The sequence below is a fragment of the Lithobates pipiens genome, unplaced genomic scaffold (assembly GCF_037356315.1).
Source record: "Lithobates pipiens isolate NorthernLeopardFrog02 unplaced genomic scaffold, aLitPip1_a1.2 Scaffold_25, whole genome shotgun sequence".
NCBI lineage: Eukaryota > Metazoa > Chordata > Amphibia > Anura > Ranidae > Lithobates > Lithobates pipiens.
The window spans coordinates 213,758,994-213,771,350 of NW_027507787.1; the positions used below are offsets into that span (position 1 = coordinate 213,758,994).

At 42.2% G+C, this 12,357-nt stretch overlaps 1 protein-coding gene across 2 annotated transcripts in view; it reads left to right on the top strand.

Annotated features, from left to right (window-relative positions):
• MGMT (O-6-methylguanine-DNA methyltransferase) overlaps positions 1-12,357 on the top strand; it is a 785,996-nt gene that overhangs the window by 708,721 nt on the left and 64,918 nt on the right. The gene's annotated exons all lie outside the window — the stretch shown is intronic.

The following is a 12,357-nucleotide window of genomic DNA, read 5'->3' on the forward strand; positions in this document are numbered from 1 at the left end:
ATTCAGTAACTGCCTGCTGTATGAGGTACAGGCAGACAAGTACTACACAGTGCTAACACACACCAGGGATCACTGGTGTAAACTTAGGAAGGATATCCACAAGCTCAACATTGACAGCCCTTGTCTTGTCCACCACTGTGACTAAGCCCTGTGGGTGAAGCGCATTAGAGGGGTAGTCCTAGAGGAGGGCAGTCAATGTCAAGCTTGCTAATATCTTTCTTATAAATGTAGACACCACTGATCCCTGCGGTGTGTGGTGGCTTTCTTCTTAGCACTCAGTCTGTAAATAGAGACGGCTCGTATAACCTGTGGCACCTGGGTGAAGTGGCAGTTAGTAGAAGCGAATTGGAAAGGGGATAATTTGTGTCCAAACATTAAAGTGGTTGTTAACCCACTTATTGTTGTTACTACAATCCCCTCTGTTATAATAAATTCTGTGCCCCACTGTATGTGTTTTCTAAAAAATCCAGCGATAAATACCTTATTTTTTTAGAGCCAATTGGCACTCACATGACCAGCCATCTCTCTCCTCTCCAGGTCTGACAGAAAAGTGGGTGGAGTCGAGAAACCCCCTGCTAATGTCAGCCAATAGGAGCAGAGAGACGGCCGGTCATGTGACCACCGAGTGGCACACTAAAATAAGGTATTTATCAGGGGATTGTTTAGAAAACACACACAGGGAGGCACAGCATTTCTCATAACAAAGGGGATTGTAGTAACAACAAAAAGTTATAATACCAACAGGTGGGGGGGGGGGGGGGGGGGGTGAGCACTGGTATGAGCTGACAGGCAGGGAGGGGAGGACACAGGAGCACAGAGGAGAGCAGGGTTGCGGATGATGGCGGCACGTAAACTGACCACAGTGTCAGGGCCTAGCAGCCATGATATACCGTAGTCCGTTTACAGAGGGGAGGGCATAGCCAGGCAGGATTAGTTGGGTATTTCTGTGCTGTATAAAATGCTCTAATGGGACAGGATCCATTTTATTTTTATTTTAGGTTAACAAACATTTTAAATACCCAATTTTCATATATATCCCTTCTTTATAACCTGCTAAGGAGTATACTGCTGCTGAGGGGTTGCAGTGGGAGTTTAGAAAACTGATGGTGAAACATCACAGGAGCACCAAATATTATGAAATGATTGGACCCAGAGAAACATGTACTACAATACAAAGAATGAAAGGGGTTCTTCTGAGCACTATGAGACCAATTTTAGAAAAAAATTGTTTTCTCCCCTTTTAAAAGGACTTCAAAAGCTCAGAGAAGACATATAATTAAAAACAGTCGTTTTATTATCAAAAAAATTACAAAATATAGTAATAACAAATATATCAATAATGTTGTGCACAATAAAACGCAGGGTTCACGTTTACCGCAATGTCATTTAACACAATATCTATATTGGTATCTACATGCAGAGGGTGCATAGACCTATCCAGCGTGTTTCGGAGTCACTGGGCTCCCTCCTCAGGGTTAGCTTTGCAGATAATGTAGATATAGTCTAAGCCCTTGTACACACGGTCGGACATTCAGACATCCAAATCCGTCGGATTTTGTCCGAAACTGTTGCATACACACAGTTGGACAAAGTTGTCAGAAAACCCGATCGTACTTAACGTGATGACGGAAACAGTCCGATGGAGCCCACACACTGTCGGATTATCCGACAACGCGGTCATATCGGACATTGTCCATCGGAATGTCAGACCGTGTGTACAAGGGCTAAGAAGTGAAAATCCTATCATATTAAAAACACCTAATGTCACTGTGCCTGTGGTGTCCAAATAGGTTGTTACAGAGGGGTCAGTAGTGTGTGGGTAGCCACCCATATACAGAGGTGTGTGAGTTGAAAGAGGTCCTGTGAAAATGACCTTTGTTTTACTTGTAGTTGAAGAAGTTGCATCTCAAATAATGGGAACATGGAGGTATCGGAGGGCAGTGTTATCAATGTGTTAAGAAGTAAGTCCAGCACTGCTTGGATGCTTGTTCTCTGTATCCTCTCTGTGTAAAATTGTATATAGCACCCCCCCCCCCCCCTGACGCCTTAAAAGCATGGGGGCACCTCCAGAGGCAGGGGATGGCCCAGCATTTCACCCAGGGCTGAGTCCATGTCTAAAATGGGGGACTGAGAAAGAACACTGAGTGTCAGTCACTTTTGTCTTGTTCAAGATTTATTGCAGAACGGTTAAGGAGGTGAGGGTTGGGGTCCCATATACCATGCATATCACTTACAGATTCTCTTGATCCATGTCCAGCTTCACAGTGCCACAACCCTTAAGCTGACCTTGCAACAATGTAGGCAGTATCTTAGCTGGTTCACAGACTTCTTTCTCTGTTTCCTAGGCACAGTGCATCCTCCTCCAAGCAAGTCACCAAGCCCTTCTGAGAATGCATCCTTCTTCCTGGCTTTTTCCAGAAAGAGTCCTCCTCTTGGTCTCCTTTTTGGTGCAGCTTCCTCCATCACCAGGCAGTAAAGCTCTGGGACCACTTAAGGCCTAGCTCCAACATTCAGCACATGGTAGACCCCACACCAGCTATGAGGCCTAATAGAGCTCAGTCCATCAGCACGTCCTCAGGTCTCAGCTTGATGGAAGAGAGAGATCCCAAGGCCTGGCCCAAATATTGATATCCTCCCCTAGCAGGCACCACTGGCCTTGAACTTCCTACCGGGTTGGCTGCAGGAAGTATATAAATTCATAACTCATGTTATGAAAGCTCATGCTATTGCCTGTGGTACCAGTACACCTACTGGCAACAGTGAGAAATCGCCCAACTGAGTTTAGAAAAAGACCAAGTGGGAAACTATGCAATCAGTCTGGGCTCACTACCACCCAGCCAAAAACGACATTTAGTCAATAGCCCCTGTTTGAGACAGGATGCTATGTGTATAAGCCAGATGATCCTATGGTCCTCCCTGTGCTGGAGAAGGCAAGTGTCCTTCCTAGCAGTCTGTGTAGACTGATATCACCTGCTATTGCTCTATATTTTCACAGCAGTAGTATTTTTTTGAGTCTGTGTGCTGACAGGAAAAGGAATATAATAATTGAAAAAACACTTTCCATTTCAGTGGTCACAGCATACACTTTCATTTTGTAGCGGCAACAACAAGCAATACATATAATAGTTACAATAATTGTCAATCCAATGTAAGCTTACTTGAAAAATCCTTTCATGGTCCTGCCTGTCTTCTGGCCATTTCTTTCCACAACTTCCTGGTTTCCCTGCATGCTTTTCAGCTTGTCAGCTGTTTATCCTCAATTTTTAAGGACTACATATCCAATGGTACCTTCCTGCCTGCAAGCAGTGATTGCTGTACTGACTCCGCCCTCCTGAATCTCCTCCCCTCAGCACCTCTCAGAGGTAGCTCAGAAGGCAGCCTCTGTGAATTCTGTGACACAGCAGTTCCTACTCCAAAGGGCATAGTGAATTTGTGTCACTGAACTGAAAGAAGTGTTGGAATCTTCACAAACTTTAAGGTCATTCAAATTATTAGGAGTAAGCTAGAAATAATTGAAACACAATGTGAAAATTATTATATAATTTTACACTTTTGAAGTTGGGACCCTACTGAGGCCCCTTTCACACTGGGGTGGGAGTGGCATTGGCGGTCAACGGCTCTAATTTTAGTGCCGCTTTACCGTAGTTTTAGTGGCGCTATTCGGCCGCTAGCGGGGCAGTTTTAAGGGTCAAAACCGCCCACAAAGGGCCGCTGCAGCTGCGCTTTCCCGGCGGTATAGCTGGGCTGCCCCATTGAGTTCAACGGGCAGGAGCAGTGTATACACCGCTCCTTCACCGCTCTAAAGATGCTGCTTGCAGGAGTTTTTTTAACGTCCTGCAAGCGCACCGCTCCAATGTGAAAGCCCGAGGGCTTTCACACTGGAGACACAGCAGCGACTGTTTTAAGGCGCTTTGCAAGTGCTATTTTTAGAGCTGTAGCACCTGCAAAGCGCCCCAGTGTGAAAGGGGCTTTAAAGTGTTACTAAACCCAGGACCTTGCACTCACTATATCTGGTCTCCCACACTACACAGAACATAGAAATGCAATTGTTTTGGTAAATATAAACTGATAAATATATAACATCACCAGTCTTGTGACTTCTAGAAGTGTCTGATAAAGCTTGTAGGAGGAGTTTCCATTCTCCTCCAACTGTCCTATGAGGCTGCAGGACCCCTGACCCTCTGTATGGACAGTGCTGATTGGCCCTGCGCTGATCACATGCACTCACTTTAAGGCTGGCTTCACACGCAGTAGTGTGAGCCTGGCCTAAAGGCCCCCCCCCAAAATGGGAATGATGAACATGTGTTATCATCTTCTGTCAAGTACTACAGAATGTGATGGTGTTAAATAATAAGCTGTTATTGGTAATAGATGTTAAGTGGGGATATGTGCAATGCCTCTGTTCTCAGAATATTTTTAGGTAAAAAGTATTTTGAGGCTGTGAGAATGCGGTCATGTATGTACAGTATTGAAATAAGCTGACTGGCAGCCAAGCGTATCATGTGCAGCTTTATCAAAGACTTGCCTGGATTTATATAGTGGAAGGGAGGAAACACATGTTTCAGCTGTCATAAATCATTCTGAGCAGCCCACAAATCACAGCTCTTGATGTGTGTAAAGATTTGTCTACTCAAGCTGTAAAAGGGAAAGTCATTTGAAGTGCCTTTAAACCCCATCTATTGTATAACAAGCTGCCTTTACACTGAGCGTATAACAGTCACATCACAATGTATGTGGTCATATCAAAATGTCTGCTGTGTCAGATGCTGCTACAAACAGCTAGTCATTAGATGTCTACATGTGACATGTTCCCTTGCCAAAGATAGGAGTGTTTGGGACTGGCAGTAACTAACCATTAGCCATAACATGTTTGGTGATATAGTAAAACCTTGGTTTGAGAGTAACTTGGTTTGAGAGCGTTTTACAAGACAAGCACATTTTTTAAAAAATATGTTGACTTGATATACAAGTAACGTCATGTCACAACTGAGTATAAAAGAGAAGAGAGGCGCCTCTAAGTGTAACAATATGGTTAATGAAGGTACAACATTTAGCAACTCACATGGTTGATGATTAAAACAGACATATCTAAGTATGCAGGCATCCGGGGTAAATCTGTTTACGTAGACCGTCCTCCGCACCACCATCAACATCATCCCATCCACACTGCGCTCCACGAGCGGTTCAAGCCTCGCTTTCAGATTGCTCTACTGCAGGGTAGTCTTCCCGGTCATGATTGCAGACTGACAGCAGTGAGAGCTGGCTGTGCGGGGGATGGTCTATGTGGACAGCTTTACCCCGGATGCCTGCATACTTAGATGTGCCTCTTTTACTCATCAACCGTTTAAGTTGCTAAATGTTGTACCTTCATTAAATGTAATCATATTGCTACACTTAGAGGCGCCTCTCTTCTCTTTTATACTCTGGAGCTCCTGCTGGATTTTGCTTCTTATCCCCTTGTGGAGGCTTCCATTTGTGGATGGACATTTTGTGGTTACACAACTTATCACATTGCTATAATCTTTTTATATGGACTATAAACTTAAGGCCTTATGAATAAATGGTTGTGGAAGAAATCATTTGGGTTTCCATTACTTCTTATAGGGGAATTTGCTTTGATATACAAGTGCTTTGGATTACAAGCATGTTTCTGGAACAAATTATGCTCACAATCCAAGGTTTTACTGTAATCTGCTTTCTGTATAATTAGCTTTTTTAGAAAAAGACCTTCTTTAGAAAAATACCTTCTTCTAGGGCAGGTGTCTCAAAACCATGGCCCTCTAGTTGTTTAGGAACAACAATTACCATCATGTCAAGTCATGTCTGTGAAAGTCAGAGTTTTACAATGCCTCATGGGGCGTGTAGTTCTGCAACAGCTGGTGGGCCGTAGTTTGGAGATCCCTGTTCTAGGGTTTAACTACATGGGGAGCAGAGGATGCAACTGCTATGGGGCCCATGAGGTCAGGAGCACACCTTTGACTGCTCCTTCAACCTGTGCACTCTCACTCCATACTATGCCAAACAAAGTAGTAGATATAACCCATTAGCACACGAAAACTAGGCACCTCAAGATACTAACTGTAATTAGTTGCCATAGAGTGTGCTGAGAATTTCCAAAACAGGCAAAACCACAGGCAAATGGCAATTGTTTGAAAACATGACACTAATGCCGCGTACACGCGACCGGACTTTTCAACGGACTAGGTCCGACAGAATGAATCCGCCGGATATTACGATCGTGTATGGGCTCCAGCGGACTTTTTTTCCCCAAAAGTCAGACGAACCTAGAAATAAAACATGTTTCAAATCTTTCAGATGGACTCGAGTCTGGTTGAAAAATCCGTTCGTCTGTATGCTAGTCCGAGGGATGAAAGGCGATGCTAGGGCAGCTATTGGCTACTGGCTATGAACTTCCTTATTCTAATCCGGTCGTACGTCATCACGTTAAAATCCGTCGGACTTTGGTGTGCTTGTGTGTGGCCAAGTCCGTTTGTTCGGAAAGTCAGTCGGCACTCCGCCGAAAGTCCGTCAGGAAGACCGTCGTACCTAGTCCGTCAAAAAGTCCAGTCGTGTGTACGTGGCATTAGACACATCCCGCACTGCAGGTCTGCAAAATGCTTGGAATCAAAACTCTAAACAAATCTTGATGGCCTCTAAGCAAACTATAGCAAAGGCTTGGAAATCCCATCACTCTGTCTTTTGGAGACCAAGAACAGAGTTGCTCCAGCCATAATACATAGTGAGATTGGCAATAGGCAACTATACTAGATAAGATCCCGAAACATCTGATAGTTTGCAGTCCTGAGAGGATCATTTTCTCTCACCAAGCTTTGACCCGTCTCTCTTGGAACCATGATTGCTCTGATTCCGGCACTGCCAGACAGATATTCTGCTGCCCCTTTGTGAGCCAGCGGCCTCGTCCCACCTTTCCTTTTTTTTTTCCTTTCCTTCCCTTCCTTTCTCTTCTTTTTCTCCCTCACCACTGGTGACCTTAAAATTGAGCTCTAATCAGTTTTTTTTTTCTCAAAAGCACCCCCCCCCCCCATGATAGTCACAGCTTATGTAATTTAAACTGGCATATGTTGTATATGTCATCATTTTAGTTCTTTGTATATCTAATGTACTCACTGCACCCCTGTATCGTGTAAGCTCCCATGTTGAGTGTGGGCATCTGAAGCTCGCTCAGAGTTTCTTCCAGGATACGGTGCAGCTGGCTACCCTACCCAGCATGCACCTCCCGATCTCGCGCCTGCGCAGTGTGAACTAGCCGCGGAGCACTTGTTGTATTGCAGGTTTTCATAGCAATGGTGGTGTCAGAGGAAGTTCCTGTCTCGTTGGTATGGCAACCAATCAATCAGTTTGCCCATTGACTCCTGGGATTGATGACACTTATATGCCAGTAGCCAAGGAGCAGGAAGATATGAGGTGGAGGTATTCATTAACCCTATAGGTACTAAACCTTAAGAAAAAACAAGATAAAAAATAGGGTGGAACTCCACTTTAATGACTGGTGACTCTGGTTTTCCACCAGAACATCCTCTTCTAATGTTCGAAATGTTGTACTACCTTGTATTATATCCGTAGTTATACTATGACTGCTTTTTGAGGGCTTATCACTCCCCCATCTTTTATTCCTTATAGTTGATTGTTATAGCCCAACTTTTCTGTATTGTTGTGATCCACGGAATACTCAATCATCCCCTCTTATGGATATGTATGAATAACCCAATTTTTTTTGTAACTTTGTATGCTTTGTTATCTACTTTTTAATAAAAAATATTGAACAAGAAAAAAAAAATGCCTGAAAAAGGTTTCTCACGACCTGTTGAAAAAGTGTAATTTCCTGCTTGTGTGATAGGCTCGCTGTTTTTCTCAGACATCTGCACTAAGATACAAGAACATTTTTAACCATCCTCTGCAATAGGAATTTCATTTTTGGTGAGATACTTCCTAAGGGTTAAAAACTTAAAGGGATGGAGTCATTGTAACTTTCCTGATTATAATGTACCAGGCCCTACCATTTAGGAGTCAGTCTGGTGAGAACGGAGTGTAACCAACTGCTTTTTCTTCAGAACAGAAAAGGGTAAGGCTGCGCTACAAAGTTTGTTAAAAATCCTTGCAATGTGCACAGATCACTCAGATGGGATTTTTTTTTTACACTTTAAAACTAAATTTTCACCAAATATTAAATTTTTTAGTTTAAATGCAAATATGTGAACTATTGACCCTGCCAATAAATCTGTAATTCTGTTTAGGTCTCCTCTGATTCACAAGGCCCTGCCACAGTACAAAGAAAACGAGTGCCTCCTCACCCCACAGCCTGTAGTGATGAGTCTTTCCCTTTTCTTTGTCATCTCCTGTAGTAAATGTCCCAGTGTGACAGCAATATGTGCTGAGAAATATTTAAAGGGTAACTCCACTTTTGTGGGAAAAGAATAGCAAATAAAGAAAAAATAATATAGCGTTTACCAGCCGCCATTACATGGTGGCCCGCAATCTGAGCACGGACTGAGCGACACTCCTGCCTGGACCGCCAGGCCGCCAGTTGAGTAGCAGTCATTGGTTTGCTGGGACCGTGGGTTTGTGATGTTGTGTGTGCGCCTCCTTCTCCTGACCGCAGTTCTCACTCTCACTCTCCCATCACGTGTGCGCCCTGCCCCCCTGCTGCTCTTGGCTTCCTGTTCCTGGCTCTCACTTGCAAGGTATATCTCGCCGGGCTTCCACCCCCCTGCAGCTTGCCGAATGTGCTGACTCATGACCTCAAGCTATGTGGGGCATAATTTGTTAAGGTGCACACTGATGGGCATATTTTGTTGTTATATTATTGCATATTGGATGTATCTATGTTTCTGTTATATATTTGTACCAAACTATGACCTTTTGCTACAATAAATTGTTTGTAAACAAAAAAAAAAAATATGCCCATCAGAGTACCCTTTAACATAAAATGTGCCCATCAGCATGCTACTCATGCTACTTATTTTATGTTAAGGGTCACACTGATGGGCACATTTGATGTTAAGGGTCACACTGATGGGCACATTTGATGTTAAGGGGCACTCTGATGGGCATATCTCTTTTTTTTTTGTTTACAAACGATTTTATTGTAGCAAAAGGTCATAGTTTGGTACAAATATATAACAGAAACATAGATACATACAATATATATCAGGAATATGCTTAATATGAGGTAAATGGTATATATCAAAATAACTTAGCAATACATTGTAAAAATGATATTGTTTATATCTCAGAATTCGTTTTTTCCATAAGGTTATGTAAGTTACGTCTCCATTTTGTTCTAGGCTGATAATAATTGGGTTTCATTAAGTGTTATTCAGGGTTGTGGAATATCCCAAGGGGACCGTTTTAAAAAAAAATGTACATGGTGTCAAAGAGAGTGTGGTGGATACGCTCTGAGAGTTTTATGTGATCCATTCTACTCAGTACCTGAGACCAAGTAACTGTGATTGCCAATTAAACGCTGTCATCCAGTGGATTGAGTTGAACAGTGTGTGTGAATTAATCTAATATGCTGTATGGGTATATTTGGTATGGGTGCAAACAGTAAACATATCTTAGGAGTGAGGGAAATATTTTATGTTAAGGGGAACACTGATGGGCATATTTCATTTTAAGAGCAACACTCATGGGCACATTTTATGTTAAGGGGCATGCAGATGGGCATGTGTGTTTTGTTGTGCCCATCAGTGTGCTCCTTAACATAAGATGTGCCTGTCAGAGTGCCCCTTAACATTAAATATGCCCATCAGAGTGCCCCTTAACATAAAATGTGCCCATCAGTGTTGCTCTTAAAAGGAAATATGCTTATCAGAGTTCCCCTTAACATAAAAGCATGTCCCTTATTTTATGTTAGGGTTTACTCTGGTGGGCACATTTTATGTTAAGGGGCACGTTGATCGGCACATTTTTATGTTAAGGGGCACTCTGATGGGTACAACAAAATGTGCCCATCAGCATGTCCCTAAACATAAATGTACCCATTAGAGTACCCCTTAACATAAAATAAGGGGCATGCTGATGGGCACATTTTATGTTAAGGGGGTACACTGATGGGCACATATGTTAGCAGGGGCATGCTGATGGTTACATATTATGTTAAGGGGCCACTCTGATGGGGGCACCTGATGTAAGTGGGCAATCTGTTGGGATTACTCGATGTAAGTGGGCACGCTGATGGGGACACCTGATATAAGGGGGTAGTCTAATGGACCTCCTTGAATTTTAATTCACTACCTCTGGCGTATACAATTACAACATATTTTAATTGAATGTTATTAAAAATTACCTTTCCTTTTCAATCTGCAGTGCTGTAATTTTCTGAAAATGCAATATGGCAACCTGGAGGTGTTCTGTACACAGAATGCCCCCCAGAAACATAATTCTGCCTAATACATACAAGTCAGATTTCAGGCATCCCCTGCATCAAAAAATGTAATTTTTGGTGAGATACTCCCAATGGGAAATCACATCTAAAGGGTTGCAGGCCCAGCAGCTTTTCTCATTAGTGCCCTGCAGGTGCTGCAGCTGATTGATATTTATGAAACCACTCCCATTAGACTCACTTGGAGGCACAGAGAAACACACATGGATTTCTTCAGAATACCAAAAGGTTGGAATCTGCAGCAAAGTTTGTTAAAATCCTTGCAATGTACATAGATCACCCAGAGAGGGATGTTTATTTCTCAACAAAGGCGGAGTTACGCTTTAAAGCTGATAAAAACAAAGTTTTGAAGTACTGCTATCAACAGTTTTTAAAGATACAGTTAATAATATGATAGATCCATAACATGATCTAATTAGCCCTTTTATATTTGCCTGGAATTCAGATGTAACTTATGCCGCGTACAGACGATTGGAATTTTCGGACAAAAAATGCTAGATGTGAGCTTGTTGTCGGAAATTCCGACCGTGTATTTGCTCCATCGGACATCTGCTCTTGGAATTTCCAACAATAAATGTTTGAGAGCTGGTTCTCAAATTTTCCAATGCACAAAATTCCACGGATGCTCGGAACTTCATTTTTCTCGGCTTGTCGTAAGTCTTGTACGTCACCGCTTTCTTGACGTTCAGAATTTCCGACAACATTTGTGTGACCGTGTGTATGCAAGACAAGTTTGAGCCAACATCCGTCTGAAAAAAATCCACAGTTTTGTTGGTAGGAAAGTCCGATTGTCTGTATGCGGCATTAGAGTAACTCCACTTTTTTGGAGAAAAAAAACATTCCCCTCTGGGTGATCTATGTACATTACAGGGATTTTAACAAACTTTGTTGCAGATTCCCACCCTTTGTTGCTCTGAAGATTTAGCTGTCCGTGTCCATGTGTAAATGGAATCTGTGGTTTTGTAATTATCAATCAGCAGCTGCACCTGCAAGGCACTGAGGAACATTGCAGGGTCTGCATCCCTTTGTACCTAATTTCCCCTTGGGAGTATCTCACCAAAAATGACGTTTGTTGCAGGGGATGCTCAAAATCGAATTTGTATCCTAGTGCAGACCTCTGAGAAAATCTGTAATCACACAACCAGAAAATTACATATCTGGGGGGGAGGGGGTTCTGTACACCACCTGTGTACAGAACGCCTTCAGGTAGCCATATTGCATTTGCAGAAAATTACAGAGCTGCAGAGTGAAAAGGAAAGGTCATTTTTAATAATATTCAATTACAATATGACTTTTTGCAATTGTATACGCTATATTATTTATTTTTTTCATTTTGCTATTTTTTTTTATCCACAAAAGTGCAGTTACCTTTTAAAGTAGAACTATGGGCAAAACTTTATATTTTTTTTCATTTTAGGACAAATAGAGTGAACCTCCCGACAGCAATAGCAATAGAAATTTGCAGGGGTTCTAACTCCTCTGCACTCTATCCAAAACTAAAAAAAAAAAGTTTTGCCTTTAGTTGTACTTTAACCACTTTCAGACCGGACCAATTTGCTGGTCAAAGACCAGACCACTTTTTGCGATTCGGCACTGCGTCGCTTTAACTGACAATTGCGCGGTCGTGCGACGTGGCTCCCAAACAAAATTAACGTCCTTTTTTTCCCACAAATAGAGCTTTCTTTTGGTGGTATTTGATCACCCCTGTGGTTTTTATTTTTTGCGCTATAAACAAAAATAGAGCGATAATTTTGAAAAAAACGCATTATTTTTTACTTTTTGTAATAATAAATATCCCCCAAAAATATATAAAAAAACATTTTTTTCCCTCAGTTTAGGCCGATACGTATTCTTCTACATATTTTTGGTAAAAAAAATCGCAATAAGCGATTGATTGGTTTGCGCAAAAGTTATAGCGTTTACAAAATAGGGATAGTTTTATAGCATTTTTA